The sequence below is a fragment of the Pseudopipra pipra genome, chromosome 6 (genome assembly GCF_036250125.1).
Source record: "Pseudopipra pipra isolate bDixPip1 chromosome 6, bDixPip1.hap1, whole genome shotgun sequence".
Classification (NCBI taxonomy): domain Eukaryota; kingdom Metazoa; phylum Chordata; class Aves; order Passeriformes; family Pipridae; genus Pseudopipra; species Pseudopipra pipra.
Genome location: NC_087554.1, coordinates 28,253,605 through 28,280,495, shown reverse-complemented (window position 1 = coordinate 28,280,495; position 26,891 = coordinate 28,253,605). Strand labels below are relative to the sequence as shown.

Here is a 26,891-nt window from a genome sequence, read left to right as displayed (position 1 = left end):
CCAGCCCAAAACTAAGCATGCATAGATGTCCAGTGCATGGAATACCACGGTTTGAGTGCTCCACAGATTCCTTCGAGGTTTTGCAAGAGGTAATGGGCTACAAATAAGGGAAGAGAATGGTGAAAGTTCACAGACACGATGATACTTTCCATTCCCTGGGGCTTCTTCATGAGCAACTGAAATGCACTCAATACCTAAGCCATAGCCCTCAGCATGGACATTCTTAACACCGTCAAGCAGGCATCATCACTCACCCAACTCTGGCTGGAGAAGAGCTGAGACTAAAAGTACAGGCAGAACCCCAGAGGATCTGGGATCAGTTTCCAGCTCTGCTACAGACATGCATCTTAACCAAGACACTTCAGACTGGTTCATAAAATGAGAATAATACTTGAAACCCAATACACTGATATTAGTCTGAGGTCAAAAAAGTTGTATTATCTTTAACAGTAGCCATTAACAGCCTGGATGAGGATTCTTCCACAAAGAGCTTAGAAGTCTAATTTGAGACATGATGCAACCAGGGTAGTGATAACCAAAGATGAGTGAGTAACCCAAAAAATGAAGGAAAAAGGTCACACAGTAACACACTTGTTCTTTTGTCATACACCTGCCTCTATCTCACTTGACCCAGAAATATCTTTGTTTATCAGCAGTTATCTAAGCTGAAGCAGTACTGACCTTGGTTTGCCTACATCCACACACTTTTAGCAGACAGATGATAGTATTGACTGAGATAATCTATTATAAAACTACCCAAGCAGTCAGTCTGTAACAGCACTGACAGGGCATTAGTCCAAATTTCTAAAATTACGTCTTTTAAGAATTCCTGCTGCCACTGTTGACTATAAAAGGGTCTTTTTATTGTGCTGGTCTGTTACAAGGTACAGTAAGCTCTCAGCCATGACTGAGGCTGTCAGGCATTACAACAACGCAGCCAAGCAAATGCCCACTAATACCGGGAGTAGGAACACTGAAAGACATGGGCAAGTATAATCATTACATGGTGAAAAACAGCAAGGTTTTAAGAATCCAGGGGCCCAGAGAGCACTCTGATTTCCTAATCTTTAATAAAGAACCAAAGCACTCTCCAAGCCCCAGGATTCAAGAGTTCCCTGCCAGTTACCTGCCAGACACCTGCCCAATATCCTCCTTTTAGGCACAGGGATTTCAGTAGATGAAGGAAAGAGCAGATGGTTGGCACCAATACTGGATCAAATACAAAGCTCTCCCATTTCTGTAGTGGCTTATTTGTATCCTTACTAACATTATGAAGCACTACCACAATGGGGCATAAGTGACATCAGCCTCATACTGATATATTACTCAGAGCAAAGTCAGAAGCTTCCTGAAGATTCAGCTCAACAAGCCTACCTGAAACCAAACAAACTGCTCATCCTGCACTTTTTAACTAGAAAGAAAAAGTCATTCAATAACAGCATGAGGAAAGGTCTCCTCTATTAAGAACCCTTACAAAGCTACTTTAAATTGAGTAAAAGACTCAGTTCTTAGTAAAAGACAAAATTAAGGTCACAGTGATTAAGTTCAATACTGCAGGAAAAACTTAAGTTTATTCATTAATCCACCTGAACATGGAGTTCTATGAGTGTTAAGCAGATCAGAAAGCATCCTGCACTCACATAGTCAACTCTGTGAGTCCTGGAACAACATAAACACATTTTAATTGAAGTCATAACATTTTGAGTCAGTAACACCACATTACACTTTGAACAACTGTATTTGCTAAAGATACAAACTATGTAGTTGCTATTAACAGGAATATTAAGTCCCTGCAATTCGTGGGGAAAAAAAAAAACAACAAACCAGGTCATAAATAATTGGAAAGCCATACAGCAACTCACCAGAAAAGCTGTTGAGAGGATCTGCACTAAATACCTGACCATCTCCAAAAGAAATCACTAAGAAAAAAAAATAAAACCCCTTACATAATATAGTTTTCACTTTGGAATGAAAGGCTAATAAACTAATCATGTATTTCGGTATAGGGATTCCATTAACCTGATCCTCTCACAACAAAGAAATTCTGTGATTGATTCTCCTTCATAATCCATAATGCATCTAGTCATCTAGTTCAAGGCTAGGTTGGATAGGGCTCTGAGCAACCTTGTCTAGTGGAAGGTGTCCCTGACCATGACATGGGGGTTGGAATGAGATGATCTTTAAGGTCCCTTCCAACCCAAACCATTTTGTGATTCTGTGATAGTAGATTCTAAAGGACTTTTCCACACCAGCTAGATAGTACTCTCTTTATTTTAAACAGGTTACTAATTCAGTTTATGTCCCACAGCTTCTGATGACTTTACTATTTTCAGCAAATCTCCAAACAATAAGAATGAACATCCAGTCTCTCATCATCAGGCTGACATTTGTTACACAGTTCTTCCCCATTTGGAAAAGATTTAGGAATCAACCAAGGCAGAAAAACATTCTACCATATGTTACACTGCAGACAAATTTCTCTGGGGGAAAGTAGTTGAAGTAATTTGTCCACAAACAAACCTGATGTTATTGGAATAGTCATCATTTACATAATACTTCGCAACAGTTAAAGCAATATATTAACACCAATTCATCCAACCTCACCACATGGGTCATATGCCACGTTCTGTACTTTTAACAGGTAAACAAAGAGAGACAAAGCAGCCTATTTTGCACTAAAAAGCAAAAAGGTAGCCAACAAGAGATTACTCTTCTATAATTACTTGATCTCAGTTTTGCTCACAGACTGCATTTGCAAGATGTCAGGTAAAGCAACTTCATTTTAAACAGATACACCATAATTCAGAAACTGGTATAGAACATTACACATTAAGAATGCCGTAGAAACTCTCCACGCCCTGATGTAAATGTTAAGGCTATTTTGATACGAAAGTCACAATGTCTTCTAAAGCACATGAAAGTTCACCCACCCATATCTGAAGAAGAGCTCTAACATTAAAATATTCATGTCAGTGTCACACTAGAGATCTCTAACCAATCAATACTCCACAGATGCAGTGTTCTACAGTGCCTCTGCACTGTCCACAAGTTCTGCCTGGCACTGTGGGCTAAGGGCAAGGGCTCTTCCCCTTGCATGAACAGTACTCGTTGGGGCTTTTGCATTTTCTTTTTTTAAGAAAATGACAACACTAGCCAGGTGCACTCTTCTTATTGCCCATGGCTTCATTTCTTGCACTGTAGTACAGAAACTGAATTACAGCAATTTCTACTTGACATGGTTGTATGGCCTCATACTCAAACTATAACAGCATTATATACTCTTAATGCACTTAATCTGGCAAGGCCTCTTTAAGGGATGGAACTAGTATTATACCCATTTTACTGAAGAGGACTAAGTCTGGGAGAGAGAAACTCTGAAATTACTTGCCTGAAGGTCTGTGACAGAGAAGATAACCTAACTCAGCGTCAAGCTATTGCCCTACCCTTTCAATCATCTTTAGACTCTCACTCTGTTTGAAATCCCATCCTAAGGATGGCTAAAGTACACGTGTAAACCTCTCCAAAACATTTCTTTCTATGTCAGCCCACCCACAAGACTGTATGCCATGCAAAATAATAAACTCAAGATAAGCATGTAGCAGTCAATGCAGGTTTATTGTGGATCTAAAAATACTGTCCTAGCTTTTATTAACGTTGTCACCTATAAGGCATATGTCCATAGTGATACACTAGCCTTGGCCGCAGTAGTGTCCAGGGGACACACAGAACAATCCAGGATACTAGGTAGGCCTATTCAGATGCAATCCTGACACTGTTATTAATTTTGACTAGGGATTCCATAACAATGCTGAAGAACTTAATCAAATTCTTTCCCTGCATGCAATTACAAATTCAAGTGAAGAACGAAGGGATGGAACATACTAATTTTTAGCTATATGTAGATTAACTTTGATACGTATTTTCATGTGTTTACATCACTTATAATCACCATAAGCATAAAAGCACACATTGGAATCAGAGAATTAAAAAATAGAGCTCTTAAATCTGTAACACAGTGCTTTCAGCAATTACCATGGCATACATATTCCTCTCATTTTTGCAATCTCCTTCCTGACAACCACTCCAAGGGAAAAGAATTTTTGTTCTTTTCCCACAACTGCAACATCCGAGGCACCACAAATAAGAAACAGTTTTCAGGCCCATAAGATACGGATGAATGACAGAATTGCACGATGGAGCTCACCCGTGCAGGGACAAGCTTCCATCCTTTGAACTCTCTTAACTGAATTTTCTGTTTAATCCGGAGAAGTTAAGAGCAACTTCTACTGATATTTAGCAGGAACACAGCACAAATTGCAGCAGCTGGTCTGCAGGAACAAGGACTCTTTCAACAGACCACGGAAAGGGCTCTGCCACTGCCATCACTGGCCTTTCTGAGGCCCCAGAGGTCAGGGAGCACCATGGTCCTTGGTCACTGTTTTGCCCTACAGATTTCTGTTATTGAAGGGGTGAGAGGGGGAAGGGAGGAGCAGAACCATCACGCATTTGGTTGTGAAACATAACAAGGTTTCACAGAAAGAAATAAAATAGGGGCCATAGTTTTTGAAATGCAAACCTCATTTTCCCCCTCTCCATAAAAAGCTATGTATTTTTCGCAGCTATTTAGGGGAGGGAGGACAACAAACAAACAACAAGAAAACCAAGCCTTGAGAGCTATGCATGAGGAATGCTAAGTCACAGTATTACTTAGAAAGAAAGAACAAGTACTAATTTGCACATAACTGTGATGGCATTCACAGTAGATTAAGTCATTAAGTCAATGCTCTTCTTAAATCTCACACCACTCGTATTTGTGGCTTTGTTCTCTGCCTGCCTGCCTGCAAATCTCGAACACAGCACAAAAGGTTTCCTTGCAGACAAAATCTGCCAAATCAGAGTCACAAAAGTACTGTCAGAGCCATAAAAATGAACAAAAAAGCAGAAGAAATTTCACACTCATTGCTATCTGCATATCATACCCTCAAGAAACAAAAGTTTAGATAAAAGAATGGCTTCTACCCGTATGTAGTTCCTGCAGGTAGCAGGCTAAGTTTGTATTATTACCGCAGACGTTTCTAAACTCAGCAGCTTTGCTTAAGCAAGGTTTCCACGTTCTCCAGCTAACTTCAGCTCACTTTCTGCAAGACGTGTGACCCTGGTATTGGCGTAAAGCTTCACAGTAGCATCAGCGCAGAGACAGGGATTCCCCCAGCAGCACTTTCAGAGGCCCAGGGCTGAAGAATTCATCACTTTCGACTTCAGACTGAGGTAAAGTACGGTGGTTGGTTTCCATTCACGTTGCAACACGTAGGAAGCTAACACGAGAGAAAAGGGTGAGATGACGAAAAAACTCGCAGAAAGAAGAAAATCTCTCCCTCCTGAAACCACAAGTGTATTGGACCCTCCAGATGCCCTTCCTCTTGCACCTACAGTTCCAGTAGATTTTGTCCATTTTCTAGAACACGGTGCCTTCCAGTTATATATACTTAGTTCCACTAAGATACCGCGGCAGGACAAACTGTTTCAAAAGTCATGAACCACGCATCCAACTAAGCAACAATAATAACATCTTAGAGTGCCACCCCTTTTATTTTTTTAAAGTAGCTTCTCAGACTTGGTAATTTCTTTAATATAATTTTTCTACTTATACCTTATCTGGAAATAATAGGATAGATTTGGACATAAAACCACTGCCAATAAAAAGAAGCTGTTTACCATTTTAATTATACTTCTCAGCTTTGGGCTGGAAGTCAGCTTAAAGAAGACAGAAGTTCTCTATCAACCAGCACCTCAGGAAGTCTTCCATCATCCCCATATCACCATTGGCGAATCAGAGCTCCAATCAGTCCAGCAGTTTAATTACCTAGGTAGCCTCATCTCCTCCGATGGGGTAAGACTGACGGAGAGACAGACAACAGGTTAGCAAAGGCCTATAGTGCCTTCGGAAAACTTCATAAAAGTTTGGCAAAATAAACACCTGAAGAAAAGTACAAAGATCAGTGTTTACAGAGCCATAGTGCTGTCTACTCTCTTATATGGTTCCGAATCATGGGTCATCTACCGCCACCACCTGCGTCTCCTAGAACACTTCCATCAACGCTGTCTCCGAACAATCCTAAACATTCACTGGTCAGATTATGTGACCAATACATCTGTTCTAGAACAAGCAGCAGTCACAAGCATTGAGGCCATGTTGCTGAGAACACGGCTGCGTTGGGCAGAGCACGTCTCAAGGATGAAGGACCACCACCTCCCTAAGATCTTGCTTTATGGTGAACTTGCCACTGGCTGCCGCAAGAGAGGAGCCCCAAAGAGAAGATACAAGGACTCCCTGAAACAACATCTCAGCCTTGGCCATATTGATCAACATAACTGATCTACTCTGGCCTCCAATCGGGAGGTCTGGAGACACACCATCTATAACGCTGCTGCTTCCTTTGAGAACGCACGCAGGATCACTCTTGAGGAGAAAAGACAATGCAGAAAGAGTCGTGCTTTGCAGAATTTACCACCTAAGGGGTCTTTCTGCTGTGACTTTTGCAACCAGACGTGCCTGTCTCGTACTGGCCTTTTTAGCCACCAGCGCACTTATGACAAATGTGGGTAGAGCCCTCCCCAAATCTTTGTTAGTGAAGCCTAGCCATGATGATGATGATGATGATGATGATGATATATATTTTAATTTTATGCACAGATATTTGCATGGTAAAGAGGAATTAGCACTTTTTTTTAATACGGAAAGTATGTTTTGTGCCAAATTTTTCAATATAATTGGAGGAACAGTTTATAGTTTCAAATATTGCAAATTGTTAAAAATTTGAAAAATTTCATACACAAACTTCCCCCTAGCATTCAGTAGACATTGGATTTAGAGGTTCAAGTTTTTAACAGCAGTAGTTGGAAATAACCCCAGCTGTCAATTGCTCAGGTCCCAGTATCACTTCACTAGCTCAAATTCTAAAATAAGTATATCTGCTGTTCTAATGTTAAAAAAAGAAATTGCCTGCCACACTCCCATTTTTTAAACTTTTTATGCCTTAAGTAAAATGACAGTTCTGGTGGTCTTTGAATAAACAGTTTAAAATAAAGTCCCCAGCAATAAATATACTTTGCTTGTCTAGCTGCAATAGTAAAAATTTCCGCAGCCGAACATGGACACATTCTTTTCAGTGTGGAGAACTAATTCTTCAGTAATAAAATCCACCCACCATGTGTTTCTTGCTAATCTGTATACTTACAGCAGTGTCTACTACTGAGAGTGACTGAGCTGTTACACTAAATCAGCCTAGGAATATTTTCTACCATCATTCTGGGAAGGAATGCAGGGAGACATATATGTGTAAATGGTTAACACTCCCTTCAAGCAAACTCTTGAATTTTGGCTTCAGTTCCCCAAAGTAGCTTCATGCACAAAATCGACATGTGGAAAGAATAATCCATGGTGACCAACTTGCTGAGGGTTGTGGAAAACTGGTCTGTGCAGCACAGCAAGCTCTTGCCAGAGATCTGCTGCCGCGCAGACCTCAGCAAACGTGCACCACAAAAGCAGCACCATGTCCTTCCCAGGCATTCTGGAAAACTTCAGTATTTAAAAGCAATCACTGACCACCTCCTGTCTCCCACACTAAAACTGAATAAGCCTTTTTTTTTTCTTTTTTTAAAGAAAAAAAGACAGACATACAATTACAAATGTATGCACCAACTTAAAGTCACATTTTAGTCTTTAAGGCATGCAACTCCATCACATGGCCCTAAGGCCTCCTCTGGGTACTGGCACCATTTCTATCAAGAGACAACCCATTTATTTTAAGACACAGAGAGTGTCATTTAAACCTACAAATTTGCTTTCAGTTTGAAGCTGCCTTTTTAAAGTAAAATCACACCAGTAACAACTCCCTCTTCATGAAACATATTAGAATTTGAAAATTATGAACTTCAGTACTTCAGTATTTATTAAAGACTCTCTTGTTCATTAACAAACCAATTAAATAAACCTCGAATTATCTTATACCAGATCCACTATTTTACAATCATAATTCCTTCCTGAATAAGCAGCAACTCTCATAAGTGCTGTCTATGTATAATTTTAGCTCAGTACTTTGCTCTACTATTACAAAATATTTTACGAAGTGTATCTGTAATTACTAGATATCTTCCAAATATTTGCAAATCTTGCAAATTTTTTTTTTAATATCTTATTTTTCTGTATTTTGGAGGTAGCAAAACACTGGGTTTCCCCCTGGCAGGAGAGTGCTATCCTCCTCTGCTCTCTCTGAGCACACTGATATCCAGTAGGTCAGTACCTCCAGCACACAGACCTATGTTACCATGGTCCATTCACACTGCTGTAGAAGAACTGCTCCCAGACACCTATGCAGGCGTCTGGTCATCAATAAATTTTAGTGTACATTGCTGTTGTAGCTCATGGCTGGTGTCTCCTTAGCTCCTTTATTTTCAAACTGCATGAGATGCCTGTCTCGTTCCTACTAAACAGAAGTAGTGTACTCCAATCGCTGCTACAAGAAGCTGGTATAAGCACAAATTTCCATTTATAGCTCTCTGCTGAAGTTTTCTCTCTTGTTCAGGCAAACACTGGACTCACTATGATTACAATCCATCTGTGCATATATCTGGTAGAAAAGTTATTTCCTCTTACAGGGGCTCATATTTATTTAGCTGTTCCAGTACAGCTGCTCCAAAGCCATTTGGAGTCCAAAAGCGTGCTTTTCTGATGTTGCACTTCCCAATGAAATGCCTCAGCTGCTGAGCAAGAGCCCAAGTGATAGCCTGAAGAAACATTATCTTTCAAAGGGTTTGTGTCCACCCTGCAGCTGAGCTCACCGGTCTTGAGAGTCATGTGGGCTGCCCCCACAAACAGGCACCTGGCAGCTCCCCCTGCCCTCACAGGCAGCCTGGCATGCCACGACCTGTGGCTGCAGCTGCTGTGACACTCAGTCCCCACCTTCATTAATTCAGGCCCACCCAGGCTCAGCCAGGCACTAAACACCCCTGCACAGACAGGCAGGGCTATAGACGTTGGCAGGACAGAGTCCTGTACTCTGTCCTGCAGTGCACAGAAAGGCATCCTGGAACACAGTTACTACAGTTAGGTCTTGGATGAGGATTTTTCTTTCCTTTTTTTTTTTTTTTTTAATATACAGCCCCTTTTGTTGTTTATACTACTTATTCTGCATTCCTACAAGCAATGAATATACACAGCTCCTTTTCCAACTTCTCCACTGCAAGGAAAGCAAGCTCCCTAAAACATAGATTAAAAAGTCTAACTACATAACAGTGCTCAGACTTCATTAATGGGGAAGATTTTTCTGTTTTGTTTTAATATTAAAAAAAACCATACACTGCTACCAACAATCCTCAAGAAAAAATCCTAAAACAAATTCTCTCTCAGCTGCTTTAATCCTCAACTTCCAAGAGATGCAATGCTTTCAATGAAATTAAGGCCATAACATGTTTGTATATCTTGTTTGGTAAGAAGAGAAGACTAATGCTATTTGCAAGCACAATGTGCTTGTTGTTGTGACTTCAAACAACACCCTTTATCATTAACTAATTGTATTCTATCTTGCCCATATGTTACACCTATGCTGTATGTTTACATGACTACATGTAAACTTCATGCATTTACATGACTACACACATTGCAGGTATGAACAATTTCTTCCATCTAAATTGCTTCTTAAGTAACTTACTTAAATATTTTTTTCTTAAAATAATGCTTTATCCCCATAAACAAGCATTACACAACACAATCTGATTAAATTACAAAGGCTCCAGCATATTAATAATGTCTTTGCAATCATCAAAAACATACTCCTTTGTTTAAATTTTGAAATAAAAGCAGTTATTTTGCTTTCAACAAGTTCTTTAAAAAGATGCATCAAGGACCTCAGTTTTTTCACCTTTACTTTTCATGTTTAACCAATAAGGTGTTTGTAATTGTCAAACTTGTATTTAAGGTCATCCACAAAGAGGAGGGAAAAATATTTTCAGCTGGCTATATTTTAGTATTTAAAAGATAATGCAATGGTATTCTTAAAATTAGGCACATCTTATAAAAAATGCTAGACAAAATAAAAATTTATGAAAATTAAGTTGAAAATTAGCACTGACAGTACTGAGAAGAAAAAAAAGAACTCACTGTATTAACATCCCTGCCTTCAATTAAGATGTGAGACTCAAGACAAATTTTTCCAGCAATTGTATTTAACAATAGTAGGGGACCAGGACTGTTACTGAACAGATAAGCTGACATTGTTCCAGACACATGAGTTTTCCAGATCTTCCTTTTTATTTAAAAAAAAAAAAAAAACAAACTCAAACCCCACACCACTTCTACTTCTAATTAAAAAAAAAAAAAGGATGGTGGAGAAGTCACCTTTAAAGTAAAACGGTCTCCATAAGTCCAGTCAGTTTGCCAAGTCTTAACCTTTGCTTTATTTTATTTCTTCATCTGTGAGCATTTTTAAAATTTTGTTTTTATAACACACAAAAATCAAATCAGTGATTCTTTCCTTTCAAAGTGATCGGTAACTTATCTGCTCTTGCAATTCAGCATTTGCAAGAAATCCTGCAATGCTGGTGTGATACTACAAGTGAACTGTGTGAATGAATAAAGGGATATGGAATAACTAAGAGTAACAAACACAACTTTAACTTTTCAGTAAGATGACTGCAAGTAACGTTAAGTAAAATGCTTTGAAGTTATTTATTTCCAGCAATGAAGTTGTTTTCAACTAAACTGATAATGCAGTTGAGAATTTCTGATGCTGTCAGAGTACTGAATATTAAAGGCCAAGAGAAAACCAACTGTCTTCCACAATAAACTCCCCATGCAAACTTGTATCAGCTCTCCAAACCAGGACTATAAGTAGCAGCTACAAGGACCACACTGCCAGAAAGCCTTCTGGGTTTCACTCTTATGCACTATGCGAAGGGTACTGGTTTTCATAAACCAGTCATGAGCAGAAAACCTACAACAGAAAGAACAAAATTTCCACAACACTTTGCAGTTGTTACTGTCAATTTTTAATTCTGTCTACTGGGTCTCTCTAGCCACAGAGTGCAAAAACAGTATCAGTGTCATACAAAATACAGCTGTGCTTTTGTATACATAAATACAACCTCTCTCAGCTCCTTACTTGCTAACCCAATATAACTTGTATGCAAAACTGCTCTGCCTTTTTTATGTTGCAGCCTCTTGTGACCAGGACCAGTTTTGAATCCAAGCTATAGCTATTCCCAGTGAAGGGTATAACATAAAAGGTTACCAACAAGCAATCTATCACCAAATAATTTTTCCCCTTTTTCAAACAAGAGAACTTCATACTCTTCAAATCTGACACATTAAGCCATTTTGTGTTGACAGAGTAGTATTAGATTTTCATTAAAATATATCAACACTATGCAAAAATGTTCATGGAAAAGCAAAGGGTTAAAATCTCCATGATAGTTGCTGCAAAGAAATAGTAGCAAGTATATTCACTAAGTCTCCTGCATTCAAAGTCATGATGCTTTTCCCTTTCAGACAGGGTCACTGTGTCCTGCCAATTCATGAGTTCCCAAAAATAAACCAGTTGAGTAACTAAAGATGTCAATAGATTTTCACATTGCCTCCACGCATCCAAACTGTGCAGCTTAGACAGTTACTTGTAAACAGCCAGGCATCCTACACTTAACCTAGAGCACTTTCCTAAGCAAATTCTGTCGCTTAAAATTACTCTGTTATAGCTGTCACTGAACACAGAATATTCTTCTACCTCCAAACTGTACTTCTTTCATAAATCAAGTCACTCAGAAAGAACTGTCTTCTTAAGATGCTTTTTAGCACACAGCAAAACTAAGCAGTTCTATTCATCTTCACAATAAAAAAACCCACAGTAGAGTGGCTGAGAAATGTAAAAAATGCCCTGAACCCATGCTCTAAGGGAGAAAGTTGATCCACCACTTTGGTTTCTTCCATTTTTTACCTTTTCAATGACACTGACAAAATTATCCAACTTAGAAACAGAAAAGTATGAAATAACTCTGCATAAGGGCCAGGCTGAAATCACCCAAGTGCATAGAACCAGGGAGATAATTTTGTTCACTGACAACATGATTTAAAGCCAAGTAACCTGGCTAGGGAAACTCAATCTACTCAGCACCAAGCCTGAGTTCAAGAAGCGTTTGGACAATACTCTCAGGCACACGGTGTGATTCTTGGGGTGTCCCGTGCAGGGCCAGGAGTTGGACTCCATGATCCTGATGGGTCCCTTCTAACTCAGGATACTCTGTGATTCTAGGAATCTGTTCCACACATAAACTGGTGACTCATTTCTAGACTACAGTTCAGAAGCCTCAATTCCACATCTCAGATTTCTAGAATATGATGGGATTAAGCAGCTCACAGAGAACCAAAAATCAGCCTTTTAATTACAATGTCTGGGAAAAAGCTAATCAAAAGACAACCATAGAGAATGAATATAGGCAAACATATATCTGCAGTTCAATGCAAAAAGTTGCTATTTTACCTGAGACTTAAGTGCCTCTATCTTAAGTGGCTCTGTGTGCCCACCACAGAGGGTGCCAATAACCATTTCATAACAGCAAAGTCAGCTCCTTCTCAAACACAGTCGGTGTGAGAGGATGTGAACTCCTGTACACAGTCTGCTGACAAAACATTCACCCAGCCATGGAGATGCAAATTCAGACTCACATATCACACCTTCCCCTATCAGAGCCCTTGTCAATCAACTCACCCGCGTGAGGCAAAACCTCCACTCCCCCTCACACTATGCCACTACTGTTAGGTCAGAGTAAGGTTCTGTAGCCTCTTGGTTGAAAACAATTACCTCACCATAAAACGAGGATGATAACAAGGCACAAACAGTGTAAACTGCTTTTCAGCAGCCAGCTTGCAAGAAAGGGAGAAAGATGGAAACAGGTTTTTTGTGTGTCCTATGGCACCAGAAAACACTTCCTCCCTGAATAGCATTTTATTGCCTTCTCTTTCAAGTCTGCCTGTCTTTAGTCCTACTTATCCCATAGTTGTCTTAACAACTATGTTAAGTTTGTAGATGCAAGTGTAGGCTCATACATCAGATCCAGGAAATTCCATGACTAGAAGGCCTAATGGGTATTCTGGGTGAGGACAAAGAGCGTGACTTGTTTTAAGCTCAAGGTACCTTGTGCTGACCATTTTAGTTTCAGTATAAGCAGCTTGTTTTGTCTAAGGGTGAATAAGAGGTTCAATGGAATCATAAATCATCAGTTCCCCTTAAGGGTGGGTTGTCACAAAAAGAACAATAAAAGCACTTCAGCCTACTGAAAGAGATTAAGATTTTATTTAATATTTTAAAAGGCTACACAAAGCCATTGCCTTCTTGGGAAGAGTATGGATGTGACTTCTTAAACATATATTTAGAAAGCTATATATACTAGAAAGCTCCCCCTAACTTCAATTTCTAGGTCGTATTCCTGAAACAGATCAGCATAAGAAGTGCTGGTACAGGCCCAGTCACAGCATTGCAACATTCACTTGCAAATCAGACCCTCAAATTTACTTTTGACAAAAGGGAAACCTATAGGTCACTTAGCCTTCTAAAGGACTAAATGTAGCCTGCACCTTTGTTACATATTATTCAAACTAAAAAATGGTAAAATGGTAAAAACCTGCAGTAAAACCATACTGCCTCAGAATATGAAAGTAAAACTGTAGACTTATCTATACCATGGAGCCTGAGAGCAGGTGCAGTCCTTTTTACTGATGCTTATGATGTAAAGTGTAGAAGCAAATCATCTTATGCAGATTTGAGTTATTCTCAAAAACCCTCTTCAGTAGATCTCTGCTCAGACTTTTGACGAATATAGAAAACTGGATTTTTTTGCTTCATAAGAAATTATCTTTCCATATTTGACACCAAAGAGTTGCTGCAAATGGTAGTGCCATCTCTGCTCTTTAGCTGAGTAACATGTGAATCAGTTCAAATACTGAGTTTTCTTGTTTGCTTTTTGTCATATGGTCCTTGAAGTATGCTATTTTGTAGTATATGGACTTAGCATTTACAATTTGAGATCAAAATTCAAGTATAGTTTAAATACCAATATATCTCATGAAGGAAGCATTAAAAGCTTCTAAATTTAAGTATCTTCCTACCTCAGCATTTTTTTATTTTGTGTGTGCATGAGAATGTTTGTTTGTTTGTGGCTCGTCTTTTAAAAACAGGAAGTTTTGCCCTTCATCTAAATATCATTCTTCTATAAACATTAACTGTAACTTGACAGTACTATGATAATAGAATATTACTGATTAGGATTGGAACAGATTATGGATTTATTACCACTGGGAAAAACAAAACAAAAACCAAAAAGCCATTTCAACATGACTTTTGTCAGCACAGAAGAAGCAGCACCCTGACAACATGGGTGTTTTAACATCAACTCCAAGTATCAAATACACTGTCCCTTTAACTAAATATCCACATATGTGTGGTCAAGCAATTGTCAGTGTTGACAAGTATTTGGGCCACTGCCCTTGGTCTCATACTTGCCTGATGATACCTCTGCAGAGGTGCCTAGTGGAGAAATCCATAAAAATCACTAAAAAGCAGCAGTGCAACCCGAAGGCCAGTAAAAGGTCTCCAGTCTTGCTCTATCACCTCTGTGTTACAGATGCCTTGCTTCTTTATGACCAGTCTATCCAAGTTTCATCTGTCTCCTGTGCTTAACAATTTAGCAAACATATGTTGATGTCATTCTTAGACAAACAAACAAAAACCTGCATAGGCAGGCTAGCTCATTTTAAAATGCCAGGAGAGATTACCTGAATAAGGAAACTGAATTTTCCAGTGTGCAATTTATATCAATAGTAATTATTATTAATAATAAAAAGCTCTTCCAGTTGCAGAGAAAAACTTTACAAATCAAGCCTTCAAATCTGCATTTTATTTCTTTTGCTAACAGAGCTCTCTGCATTTTAATTTCCTCTGTAAAGGTAAGGTGCAGTGGCTTTTCGTGGCTGGGTTTTGGTAGCGGGGGGGGGCTACAGAGGTGGCTTCTGTTAGAAGCTGCCAGAAGCTTCCCCTGTCTGGAGGGGCCAATGCCAGCCGGCTCCAGGACAGACTTCCTGCCGCTGGCCAAGGCCAAGCCAATCAAGAGTGAGAGTAACTCCCCTGTGATAACACATTTAAGAACAGAAGGTTGTGGCGCAGAAAGAATTCCAGCCAAGGAAGAGCAAAGTGAGAGCATGTGAGCAACTCTGCAGACACCAAGGTCAGTGCAGAAGGAGGGGAGGAGGTGCTCCAAGTGCCGGAGCTGAGGCCCCTGGAGCTCGTGCTGCAGACCATGGTGGAGCAGCTGTGCCCCTGCAGCCCATGGGGGACCATCGGGGTGCAGAGACCCCCCTGCAGCCCATGGAGGAGCCCGTGCTGGAGCAGGTGGATATCCGAAGGAGGCTGTGAACCTGTGGGAGGCCCAAGATAGAGCAGGGTCCTGCCAGAGACCTGCAGCCCGTGGAGAGGGAAGCCCACGCTGGAGCAGGTTTTTCCCAGGTAGGACTTGTGGCCCCTGTGGGGGACCCACGTCGGTACAGCTCATTCGTGAAGGACTGCACCCCATGGAGGAGTGACCCACGGGACAGCAGTTTCATGAAGAACTGTGATGGTGATAAGTAAGTGACCCCTCCCAGCTTTTATCTCAACTCATGAATCTTTCGCTGTTTTTTTCTCTCCTCTGTCCAGTTGCAGAGGGGAGTGAGAGTAGTACTGCAGCTATAGTGAGTACCTGGGGTCCAGCCAGGGTCAACCCACTACATAAGGTAACTAGGTTTATTTATATTGCAAATAAAAAAATCAGCTAACTTCATTCATATTTTAAATAAAAAAATATCAGCATTGACTTCAACAAAGCTTCCTGCGAGGCAGCCCCTTACTCACTGTTAACACGTGCAAAACCTAAGTATAGTATCAGCTACACCAAATTTCCCAGGCTTTTAATACCTCATTTCTTCAAATGTTCGTTCTTTACATCTCAAATTCAAAATTAAAACTAATTGTTTATAAGGACTTTCAGATTCTTCTTTTCATATTTTTAGACAATAAAAGGGCATTTTTATTACAGATCAAATTTTTCTACAGAAAAAGTTACGGTACATTTTCTATAGAAAGAGAGCTGCAATAGCAAAATAAGTCAGCTGAGTCAGTACCATACCTGAAATATTTCACTTTTGCCAAAATAAGAAGAGGACTAAACTGAGGAGGAGTCTATGTAGTTCTCAAACTTCAACTGGAAAGAAGAAATGTCTTAAATACATTTTGTACTATTGAATGTATTTAGAAATAGCAACAAAGACCACTTCAATATCAAAATTAAATAAGAAAAAACTGAAGCCCATAATCAAATGCAACATTTTGCAGAATTATTTACTTGCAATCTCACCCTTTACATGCAAGAGACTTTCCAACTATTCAAGGAGGACAGCTTAGCCTCTTAAGAATGCTCAATGGTACAGTAATATTTCATTAGTCATAGCTTTCATTTATAATATATTCCTTTACTTCTCCAAGTCATCTCAATATCTCTTAAAACATGTCAATTTAAACAAATACCATTACAGAAAGACTACATGATTTACTCATGATACAGACTTGAAAAAATATTTATATTTTCTAGAAATTTGAAAATATAATAGCTTTCTAATAAAAACAAAATTTATAATCTTAATTAAATAGAATAAATATTATAATTGTTCCCTATATTTAGCATGTCTCATATAGGATAACATCTAGAGCTTGTAAAAAAAGATTTTAAGAAAATAATTCAACTCAGAGTTTTCCAAGTCTTGAAATCAAACTAAACCAGTCAGATTTCCCTGACAGTTTCACACAGATGAGTATTTGGAATCCTGAACTGTCATCACTGGAGTCTCCCAAAGCAATCAGAAGGCCTTACGGCTGTGTCTTTCTCTCCCTCCTTTCACCAGGAATTTGGCAGTGCTGGGATTTTTTTCTCAAATGGTATAAAACCGAATTTAAAATAGGAAAATAGTTTGCTAAATTCTCCTCCGCCTAAGTGCAGCAATTTTCCACAAACACAGCAAACTCTCACGAAGCGCATGAAAGAACAATCAATACATTATGTAGGAAGAAATAAAGCCTGAAATTAGAACAGTTTTATGGCAAATAATCCAGTTGAAATCCCAGGAGTATTGTTAATGTATGGCACTTTGTTTTGCTTTACTTTTCAATGTGTTTAAAGGTGACTGTTCAGGATGGAGAATCTGAAGAGATAAGAGTATTATAAAACTGCAAGAATAGTTGACTTGCGTTACTGTAAACCTCAAAACAATAATGCAATTAATGACAAATTGCCAGGAGACGTGTGCAGGAGTTCAAAAGGAGATGCTCAAGGAATCCTGAGTGTAGGCAGGCGCAGCAGACGAGGCCGCACGTAAGCATACACGATTAAGCCAAGTCTGAAATCACACAACAATGTCAAGCAACCTGGGATGCACTTTTACCTATGAACTACACCACAACAAGGCAATTTGGAGATTATTCAGACTGGAGATTATTCAACTTTGGACCTCATCACAACGCACACCACAGACAAGGTGACAAGCATTTCAGCAGACTGACTGCCCCACAACAGCAGCTTCAGAGAACAACAGATTCCACTGTACCCACACCGAAGGGAAGCAGATGATCTGGTACCTGGAAATCAACCATACAACACTGTACTACTACCAGGCTGCAAAACTAAACCACTATTTCAAAAATCCTTTCAGTTAAATGCCTTTCATTAAAAAAAAAAAAAAAAAAGACAAGAATAAACCTTCTAATCACAATTCAATTCATGCATGTTTTGGTCACTATAGCTCTAGAAACACCAAAAGCAACATTATCAAAGACAACAAATTAAGATAAACCCCAAAATTTAGCACGATATTCAAGCTTGAAATAATAGTACAAACAGTCAAAAAATTTTCTCAGGGGACCTGAGTTACAACATGAGAAATTTAATGGTATATTAACAGAATAGTGTGTGTTAACGTATAATTATAAATATACACACACATTTAATTTGTCTTCCCAAAATAAATGACAAGAGGATATACCAATATATATTACTGCACTGTAACCTTTCCTATTAGTAAGCTATTATGGGGAAAGCCAAGCAACTGAGAACCAATTTTCATGTGAAAAGATAATATACAGAAAATTAAAAATAAAGCATGGATATGGACTTTATTCCATTTCCTGTCTCTTTATATCTCAACACTGAACATGTAATGAATCAGTAACATATTTAGTAAAAAAGATATCAAAACTGTTTCTCAGTTTACTACTTCAGTCATTAATACCATTTAACATAGAGAATCACAGAATATGCTGAGTTTGAGTCCAACTGCTGGCCCTGTGCAGGACACCCTAAGAATCACACCATGTGCCTGAGAGCATTGTCCACACAATTCCTGAACTCTGTCAGGCTTGGTGCTGTGAACACATCCCTGGGGAGGCTGTTCCAGTGCCCCACCACCCTCTGGGTGAAAAACTTTTTCTTGATATCCAACTTAACCTCCCCTGACACAGTTTCATGCCATTTCCTGGAGTCCTGTCACCGGAGATCACTGCTTGCTCCTCCATTTCCCCTCACAAGTTTCAATCATTACCAATATTTAAGTCAAACGATATAGAACTTTATAATTAATTTTCATTAATTAATGAAGAGTAAAAAAGAAAGCATTGTTTCATGTTTTGCTGTAGGCATTTCAAGATGCCTTTAAAAACAAACAAACAAAAAATTAACACGTATTGAACACTTTGCCACTCCCTCCAAATCAAGCTGTTCCCAGTTTTCAACTTCTTGAACAACAACAGCTGTCAATTCAACAAGGGACATTCATGTAATTCACTTGTAGATAAAGAGAACATTAATTTTTGGGATATGTACATTTCAAAGAATATCTGTACACTTTCCATATTATATACATGGTAATGAATTATATTACTTGAAGTCTGGTTATCTCTGGTTGTCCAAATATGATAAAAAGCATCAATACAGCCAGAAAAGCAAAGAATTAACTACCAAGATTATCTCTGCATCCCCGTTTGAATGGTTGCTCCTAAATACCTGCATATTGGCTGCATTCAAAATGCATATATTCAATATTTTCCCAGTGTGCCGACTACAGCTTTTACTCATAACATTCTGTGTATTTTTCAGTCACTGGAGTTGATCAGCAGAGCACTGAGAAGGGCTACAGTTGGAGACCATTCAGAAACAGAAGTTATGCAAAGCATTGTGAGCTGCTTATTGAGCAGCCTCATGCTGCAAACACATGTCATTTGTGCACTGGGAGCTGCTGTAGCTGCCAAGGAGCTCCCATGCAGAATGCAAGTTGCTGGTATGCAGCTACAGAAATTGAAATTGTTACTTGACCAACCACCTCCTTCAGGGACCTACATAACACATGAGCATCCAAACCAAGAAATCTTTGTCAAATCACACTAAAGGGAACATGTGATTCAAAGTACAAACAACTCCCATCTGACAGACAGCTCTCTGCCACACTTCCAATTATTAGGGAAGGTCCTCAGGATGATATTTCCTTGAATTAGCAGTACATCCCTCCTATTTACAAATTGCTCAGTGACAAGTCTTCTCTTTGGTTGTGACTCATGAGCCTTGGCTTGCCCATGCCAGAACTTGCAGCTTTTTGGACATGTGTTACAAAACCTCACCACCAGAGCTCGTTTCCCTCACCTCCCCCTTTCACACAGTGAACACTCAGAGAAAAGTGGTTTATTTCTCACTTTATGTCATTTAGAATTTAACTACTTGCACTGGAGACTAGCATGCAAATTTACTAGACTTCATTTTAGCATAAACTGTAATTTACTGCAACCATTACTAAGATTTTATACAATGCTTCAGACAAGAAAAAGATACCTGGTTTTAGTGGTAATGATGTTTTTTTAGAAAAGGTGAAACAACAAAAATGAGTTCTTACCAACATCCTCATTCAACATTCCATCAGTAGGTTAAAAAAAGCGTCTGCTAAATGTTTACCTAAGCTCAACAGAAAACCAGGTAAGTTTCTTGAGTAGAAACTCAAGAACTGCTAAGCATATAGGAAACATATCCACCTTTGGAAACCAGGCCACAGGCTAGGCAGACTCCCATTCTGATTCATGACAGTCACTCTTGTCTCCTTACAGGCCTGGACACACCTCCCCACACACACACTTCTGTACCATCATCACCAAGGTGCCCATTTCCAAAGAAAGGCTGCAGGTCCTCCATCAGGGGCAACTTAAGGGATAGCTTAGCATCTCGACAGAACAGTGTCATGGAAGGGATGACAGGCTTGAAAATATCTCCTGCAGCTCTGCAGCCACCACTGACAGGTGACTTAGTAAGAGTGAAAATGCAAAAACATAACCAATATCTGGAATGTCTATGCAGATTCTCAAAATGCTTGTACTGTGCTACAGCTCTCACCATTTCATATTACAGCTACTCCCATGCACCTCGATGGGTTAAAGGCCAGCACGGCTATGCCTCTGTTTTGCTAACATGCACACAAATGTATATATATCTATGACTAATTCCACTGAGTACCACAGGACGACTCAAGGACATGCAAGTTACCTACTCCTTAGTATACAAGCCTGAGGAATCCTGGCCTAAAACTTTCTCTCCTCTACCACACAGGTTGTGAAAAGCAAAAGACTTAGCATAAGGAATGACTCCATTGTATCACTACCACAAATGATCCAAGCAATCTTTAAGCACTATTCCTGTTTTACTCCAGAGGTAATTTTGACGTTAAAACACCCAGTATAAGATAGATTGACAAATCAGTCAAGACATGAAGTACAATCCCAAGAAAAATCTACAGGTAGAACACCACAGTAACACACAGATTAACATATATGCATTTTGTATTAAAAGAAAATGCTCTAATAAAATTACAGAAGGATCACTATGAAAGCTTGTCAAGTGACAGGCCTTGTCCTGTAGATCATTAGCCACTTGCTAAAAAACAAACAAACAAACAAAACAACAAACACCATCAGTACATCTGTATATTCTTCATTAACAAAGCTACATACATTTTACATGAAGTATTTCATTGACAACCTGAGGAAACTACCAATAATAAGATGATCTGTGTGTTTAGCTAAAATATATTCTAGTTGAACATCAAGTAATTTTAAAGCAGCTTTCCATATTTATAGTACTTTCCATCACAATACTCAAAACACTTTACAAGCCTTTGTTGCACTTAAGACATCAGCAGTGATGGCTAAAGACAACATTTCTAGAAAAATGTCTCTAATATTAGAAAGGCCAATTTCTGAGTACCAGATCTGAAATCTTTCAGATCTGCTATTTCCTTAATTTCAAGTACTTCCAAAACTAAGATGATATAAATAACAGATAACCAGCACCTCTGAAAAACAAATCTTAGTGACCTTAAGTTGCACCCACAAGAACTTTGGCATAACTATGTCAGTCTTTCAAAGTCTTACCTAAAACACTTACTAGTACAGTGTCAGTGGCACACATTCCCAATGCTTCTTACTATCCCCTCAGTAAACGCTGCCTGCAAGATCACTGAACAAGATGGAACTCTAGTTAAAGTTGAAGCAGCATGCTCTAAGCGTACTTCCTTTCAAGCTCTAATTTTTTGTGGCCTGACACAGAAACTCTCCTCAATGCTCTTCTCTCCATTTCCAAGGAAGCTAGCTGAACTGCAGTTGCTTATTTTAACACAGGCACACAAGAAATCAGACCAGAGCAAGAATTACACTAAACCTGCAGGAGCGTTAGCAAGCCTGCTTGATCTTCACTTGCTGCATAATCACTTTAGAAACATGAACCCGCAGATTCAACGAGCTTTCAGTTTCTGTCTGCTGTGATTTCAGAGACTACTCGCGGCATTTCTGCTGAGTATTTCAGGTCTGTGACTTCTATGATCAGCCTTGCTCCACTTCTCCCCACCTCCCCTTCTAATTCTCCGATGAAGTTAAAGAGGAACGTGGCAGTTCAACGCAGAATACGTTCTCTTTAGCATTTGCAACGCAAAACTAGGTTTTGTTCGGTACAGAAATCTTGCACAATAGCCTGTGTATACGTATTCGTTCCAACAATGCTGCCCTATGCAATCACTCTGTAATTACACACAGTCATAAAGCTGCTGCTGTTGCTGTTTGGAACTGCAGTCTCGCCCTCTAAACAACCTAATATCAGTGTCCGCATTAGGACAATTCTTTTCTCTCTTCCCCTCCCTTAACTGCTTGCTCCAGTACAGATGGCCTTTACACTGCGCTCAAAACACGCAGTCGGAATGAAATCAAATTATTATAAAAAATTAAGCTGTTTTAAAGAAGATGGAAAGTAAATCTCTGTCGAGCAAACGGAATGTTCGCTAATTCTGCAAGCTGCAACCACACAAGACTTTACAAACCAAAAATAAATCCTGCTTATGCCTGTTTAAAAAAAACCCCGTAAGTATTATATAAGACTCTCACATACGCGCGTAGGTGTATTGTTAGCTTTTAGTGCTAAACTGCAACGAATCAGTCCTTTGCAGTTGCTGCCAGAAAAAGAGCTGTACACTGGCGAGCACGGGATTTTCAGAAATTATCTAACAAATTCCTCCCCATCCCCCTCCACTGAGTAAACCCCAGCAGAGCGATCCAACCCCGGCCACGCTGCTCGCTCGGCGGCGGCCGAGGCTCGGCGGCTCCCCCGCAGCGCCCAGAGCCGCCGCACACGCCGGGCTGCCCCGGCTCCGGCACGCAGCGAGCGAAGGGAACCTCCCCCCGACCCAAACCAATCCCCCCAAGTACCATCCGCAGGCAGCTCACCCGGACACGGACACATCCCGAACGCCCTGCCGCAGCCAGGCAGCCGCGCAGAAACCCCTCCGGAGCGTTCGTAACAACTCTCGGCAAGGCGGGAGGCGATGGCTCAGCAGCCGAGCACGGCCCCCCGCAGCAGGCGGGCCGGCAGTGCCGCTGCCCCGGCCCCGCGGGGCTGCGCGGCTCGGGCGCGGAGCCAGCCGCCCTCATCACCTCCACAGGTACTTCTGCTCCTCATCCTGCACGCAGCACCCACACACAAAGCACGCACCACCACCCTCAAAAGAAAAGCCCCAGGAAAGTCACCCCTCTCTCCAAAATGGCAGGAAAACGGAAGCAAATCGTGCGAATTAAAAAAAAATAAAGGCGCGGAAAACAGGAGAGGGAAGAAAGAGAACGTGCTGGCTCACCTGCGCAGCGAGGCACGGCGGGCGCCGCGAGGGACGCGGGGCGCCCGTTCGGAAAGGGGGGCGGGGGCGCAGAAGGAGGGAAAAAAACCCAAACTTTGTTTCTTTCTCTCCGGGACTCAGGGAAAGCGTCACTTCCTAGTGCGGTAAGCGGGGAGGCTCCCGGGCCCGGGCTCCTCAACTCCTCCTCCTCCCGCCCTCCTCCTCCTCCTCCCCCCGGGCGCAGCTCCCCGCGGGCTCTCAGTGCCTCTGCCCGGCACTGGCCTGGGCCCCCTGCCCTTGTGCACACATCTCGGCTTGACCTTCTGCGCTCGGCTGTGGCTGCTGGCAGGGAAGGAGGGGAAAACCCCAAGGAGTGAGGGGCGGGCAGAGAGTTTACAGCACTGATTTGGAAGCCAAGCCCTGCAAAATACTGCCGTGTCCAACACCTGGCGGAACGCGCCGCCCTGATGCCGCGAGTCCAGTGCCGGCCTCCCCAGCAAAGTTAGGCTTCATGGCTTTTCTGTCTAAAGAAAAACAAGCTAACACCTTTCGTTTTTAAGGAAGCATTTGTACCGGAGGAAAACATGTTTTTCTGTTTCCCCCTTTTGGGCCCTTTTTTCACAGCTTTTTCAGAAGAAAAAGCGGAAAAACTGGGAAGGGAGAAAGGATTTTTGTCTAATGCAAATCCTCAGGTCATGTCTATACTGTTGGCTATTTTACCAAACACCTGAAATGTACTTTCACAAGAACGCATACTGCTGAGGTTTCTAAAAATGTTCAGCTCGTCTACTGGAATATGGCTTCCTCTGTTGCCTTGGTCCGAGAATAAAAAACACAGTGTGCTGGCTAATACAGGCATGCTACTCTACCCTACTAAGGCAGGAAATAAAGAAGCTGCTTTGTCATTGCTCCCTCTGTAGACTGCTCTGCTACTCGAGTTTGTTCACAATCGATGAAACTTTTAGATTATAAAATGACCTTTAGACAGCATTCACAGATTATACTCACATTCAGTGAAATGTGCCAAGCAACACGAAAATGCGAAACATTTTTCTCTAATGTGCACATTGCCACGTGTTTACCTTCATCCAGACTCATATCATTCAGTGCACGCAGTAGCATAGCTGCTTTCTTTTTTTTTTTTTTCAGCAGGGCAGTTTCCCTTCCAGCATATATTGCTCTATAGAGTGAAATACAGAAGTAATTTTTGCAGTGCTTACTGTAGTTTGCATTTCTTTCTCAATAGTTCCTGCAGAACTTTTTACCAGGGAAGCTCAAGATGTGTGGAAACAGAAGCCCAGAGAAGTGACTTGCCCATGACTACAGAACATATCAGATGCATAACCAGGTTTCTCTGACGAGTCCCAGGTCAGTAGTCTAATTACCACACCCAATCTTTTCCTGTCACAGTGCAGAGAATAACAGTGAGAGACACATGGAGGTAAAGAGCAAAATAGTAGCCACAGGTACTACTGGTAAAGTTTTTTTTCTTTCTTAACCATGGGTATCATTTGATGCAATTGTCTCAATAGACACTGCCTCAACCTTCAAGGAAAACTCTTCATATTACCATTAATTCATTTGCTCTTCCAAAATTCTGAATAGATAAGAGTAATAGGTCTATAACTATATAAATCAGTACAAAAAGAATATTCACAGGTGTTCACAAATTACCTAATATGTAAAGCAAATATAAATAATTGAATGTATAATGACTAGCTGTAGTCAAAGGCATAAAACCCATTCTCTTAATTTGCCCTAGTAAAGATTGAAAAGACAGGTTTCATAAGCTGGAGTTATTTCCTCTCTGTTACAAATGTTAGGCAATCAGTGCCTCCCATGAAGCACATCAGATATTGATAAGATTATAATTGCTTATCTCACTTTTCACTGGAGGGAAAAAAAACCAACAAAACCAACAACAACAAACACAAACACCACCAGTCTTCTGCGATTGTAAATCATATTGTTACAGCAAAGTGTATCTCTTCCTTGCAGACAGAACAAATGCATGTTGTACTTCACCTCTTTGGAGGTTGGAGCAAAATGATGACCAGTGTCTTGTGTTTCACAATACTTAATCGTGTAAAAGCAGCAGACAATGGCAGAAACGTCATCATCCGGCTACAGAAGCTAACATTGCGCAGGCCAGGGAGTGTGCTGTCTGCCCTGCTTTGGGAGACATTCTAACGTTGTTGGTTTTGATAATTGCCTCCTAAATAACATATAAGGTAGATAGGAATCCTGCTGAGCCAAAGAAAGCATAGTAACCACAAGGACAAAGCTGAAACACACTATAAGGTGCAAAATCTGTAGGAAAGGATGGTCGTATTTCCTAAACATACCAAATAGGATAAGAACAAAAACAAGGGAACTGGTAGGTACACCAACTAGTTTATAGACCTAAAATAGAAGCAGCACACTTAGACACCATGGTGTTTATAGAACTGTATGTTACTGTTTTATCTTACTGAGCAATAAAAGTTTTATGAAGTGTTTTGTAAAAATTTTGCCATTATACACTCACTCTTAGGTGTATAATCTAGTTCCTAGACTGTTCCTCACGTTACACAGTCCTTACATCTTCTCTGGAACCAGCCATCGTAATTTTTTCTTTTCAGTAGCAGCTTTTGCTATGCTTTTTAAGTTTTCTTTTTCTTTCTCCTTTTCTCAGCATTTGCTGATGCTACATGACAGCTGCACCTCCATCAGTTTTACGGTAACAAAACTTAATACATATACATTCCCTGTTACGTCGTTATTTTATTGCTACATTGAAGAAGGAAGGTTTCCTAGCTATCAGCATATAAAATCTCAGGTTTCTTTGGCTTGTACAGGCACATCTTGTAGTGTAACAGCATCAACTCATATCATTAATAAACTGGATTGCACTGAGTCAGAATTTGGATTAAAGACTATCCTTTACATACTTAGATTTGCAAAACTGGGCCACAGGCTCAGTAGGTGGCACTCTTTTCACCACGTCAGAGTAGAGCCAAGGTCCCATCCTCTTTCTAGCCCTCAGAAGCTGAACTATTGCTCCAGCATGATAGGAGACAATAAGGAGCTAGTAGTTCTCGCTGAAATTCAGTATAAAATGAAGGTCTTAACCACTGTAGCTAGTAAGAAAGTATTTACACCCTTTGTAATAGGAGTTTCAGATTCCGATAAGCCAAAAATTTCCACCTCATAATCACACTGAAATTTCCTCTAAAATTTCTGTTGGATGTGATATTTATTTTAAAAAACTAATGTCAGCATAAGCCAGTAATGAATAGCTGCAATGTTTATCCCATAAATATATTCAATGCTCAAGGGCAGGGCTGTCTCTAGACAAGGTAGAAAATGGACTGACAGGAACCACACGAAGTTCAACACAGACTAATATAAAGCCCTGCACTTTGACCAGACTAATCTTTTGCCATTGCACAGGCTGGGACTGACAGGCCACCCAGCACCACTGAATAAGAGCTGGGGATCCTGGTGGACAGTGGGTAAACACCAGACAGCAGTGAAGGCTCACAGCATCCTGGCTTGGATAAAGAAAAGCATAGCTAGGTCAAGGGAAATGGCTATTCCCCTTTACTCATCATTTGGTAGTCTGCATCTGGAATACTGTGTCCAGTTTTGGGCA

General features: G+C 40.4%; 1 protein-coding gene and 1 long non-coding RNA gene across 3 annotated transcripts in view; one reads left to right on the top strand and one right to left on the bottom strand.

The window, feature by feature from the left end:
- Positions 1–23,441, bottom strand: part of MIDEAS (mitotic deacetylase associated SANT domain protein) — a 60,010-nt gene extending 36,569 nt beyond the window's left edge. The window contains exon 1 of one of the 2 annotated variants that reach the window (XM_064658181.1): positions 23,279–23,441. The gene's annotated coding sequence lies outside the window, so the exon portion shown is untranslated. Of the gene's footprint in view, positions 1–22,874; positions 23,172–23,278 lie in introns of those variants that run through there. The other variant, XM_064658182.1, reaches the window with a different exon arrangement.
- On the top strand, positions 15,113–17,847 carry LOC135415845 (uncharacterized). Its single transcript, XR_010431294.1, has 2 exons — positions 15,113–15,814; positions 16,979–17,847. It is a non-coding gene; the product is annotated as an uncharacterized LOC135415845 (long non-coding RNA).
- Positions 23,442–26,891: the final 3,450 nt, after the last annotated feature.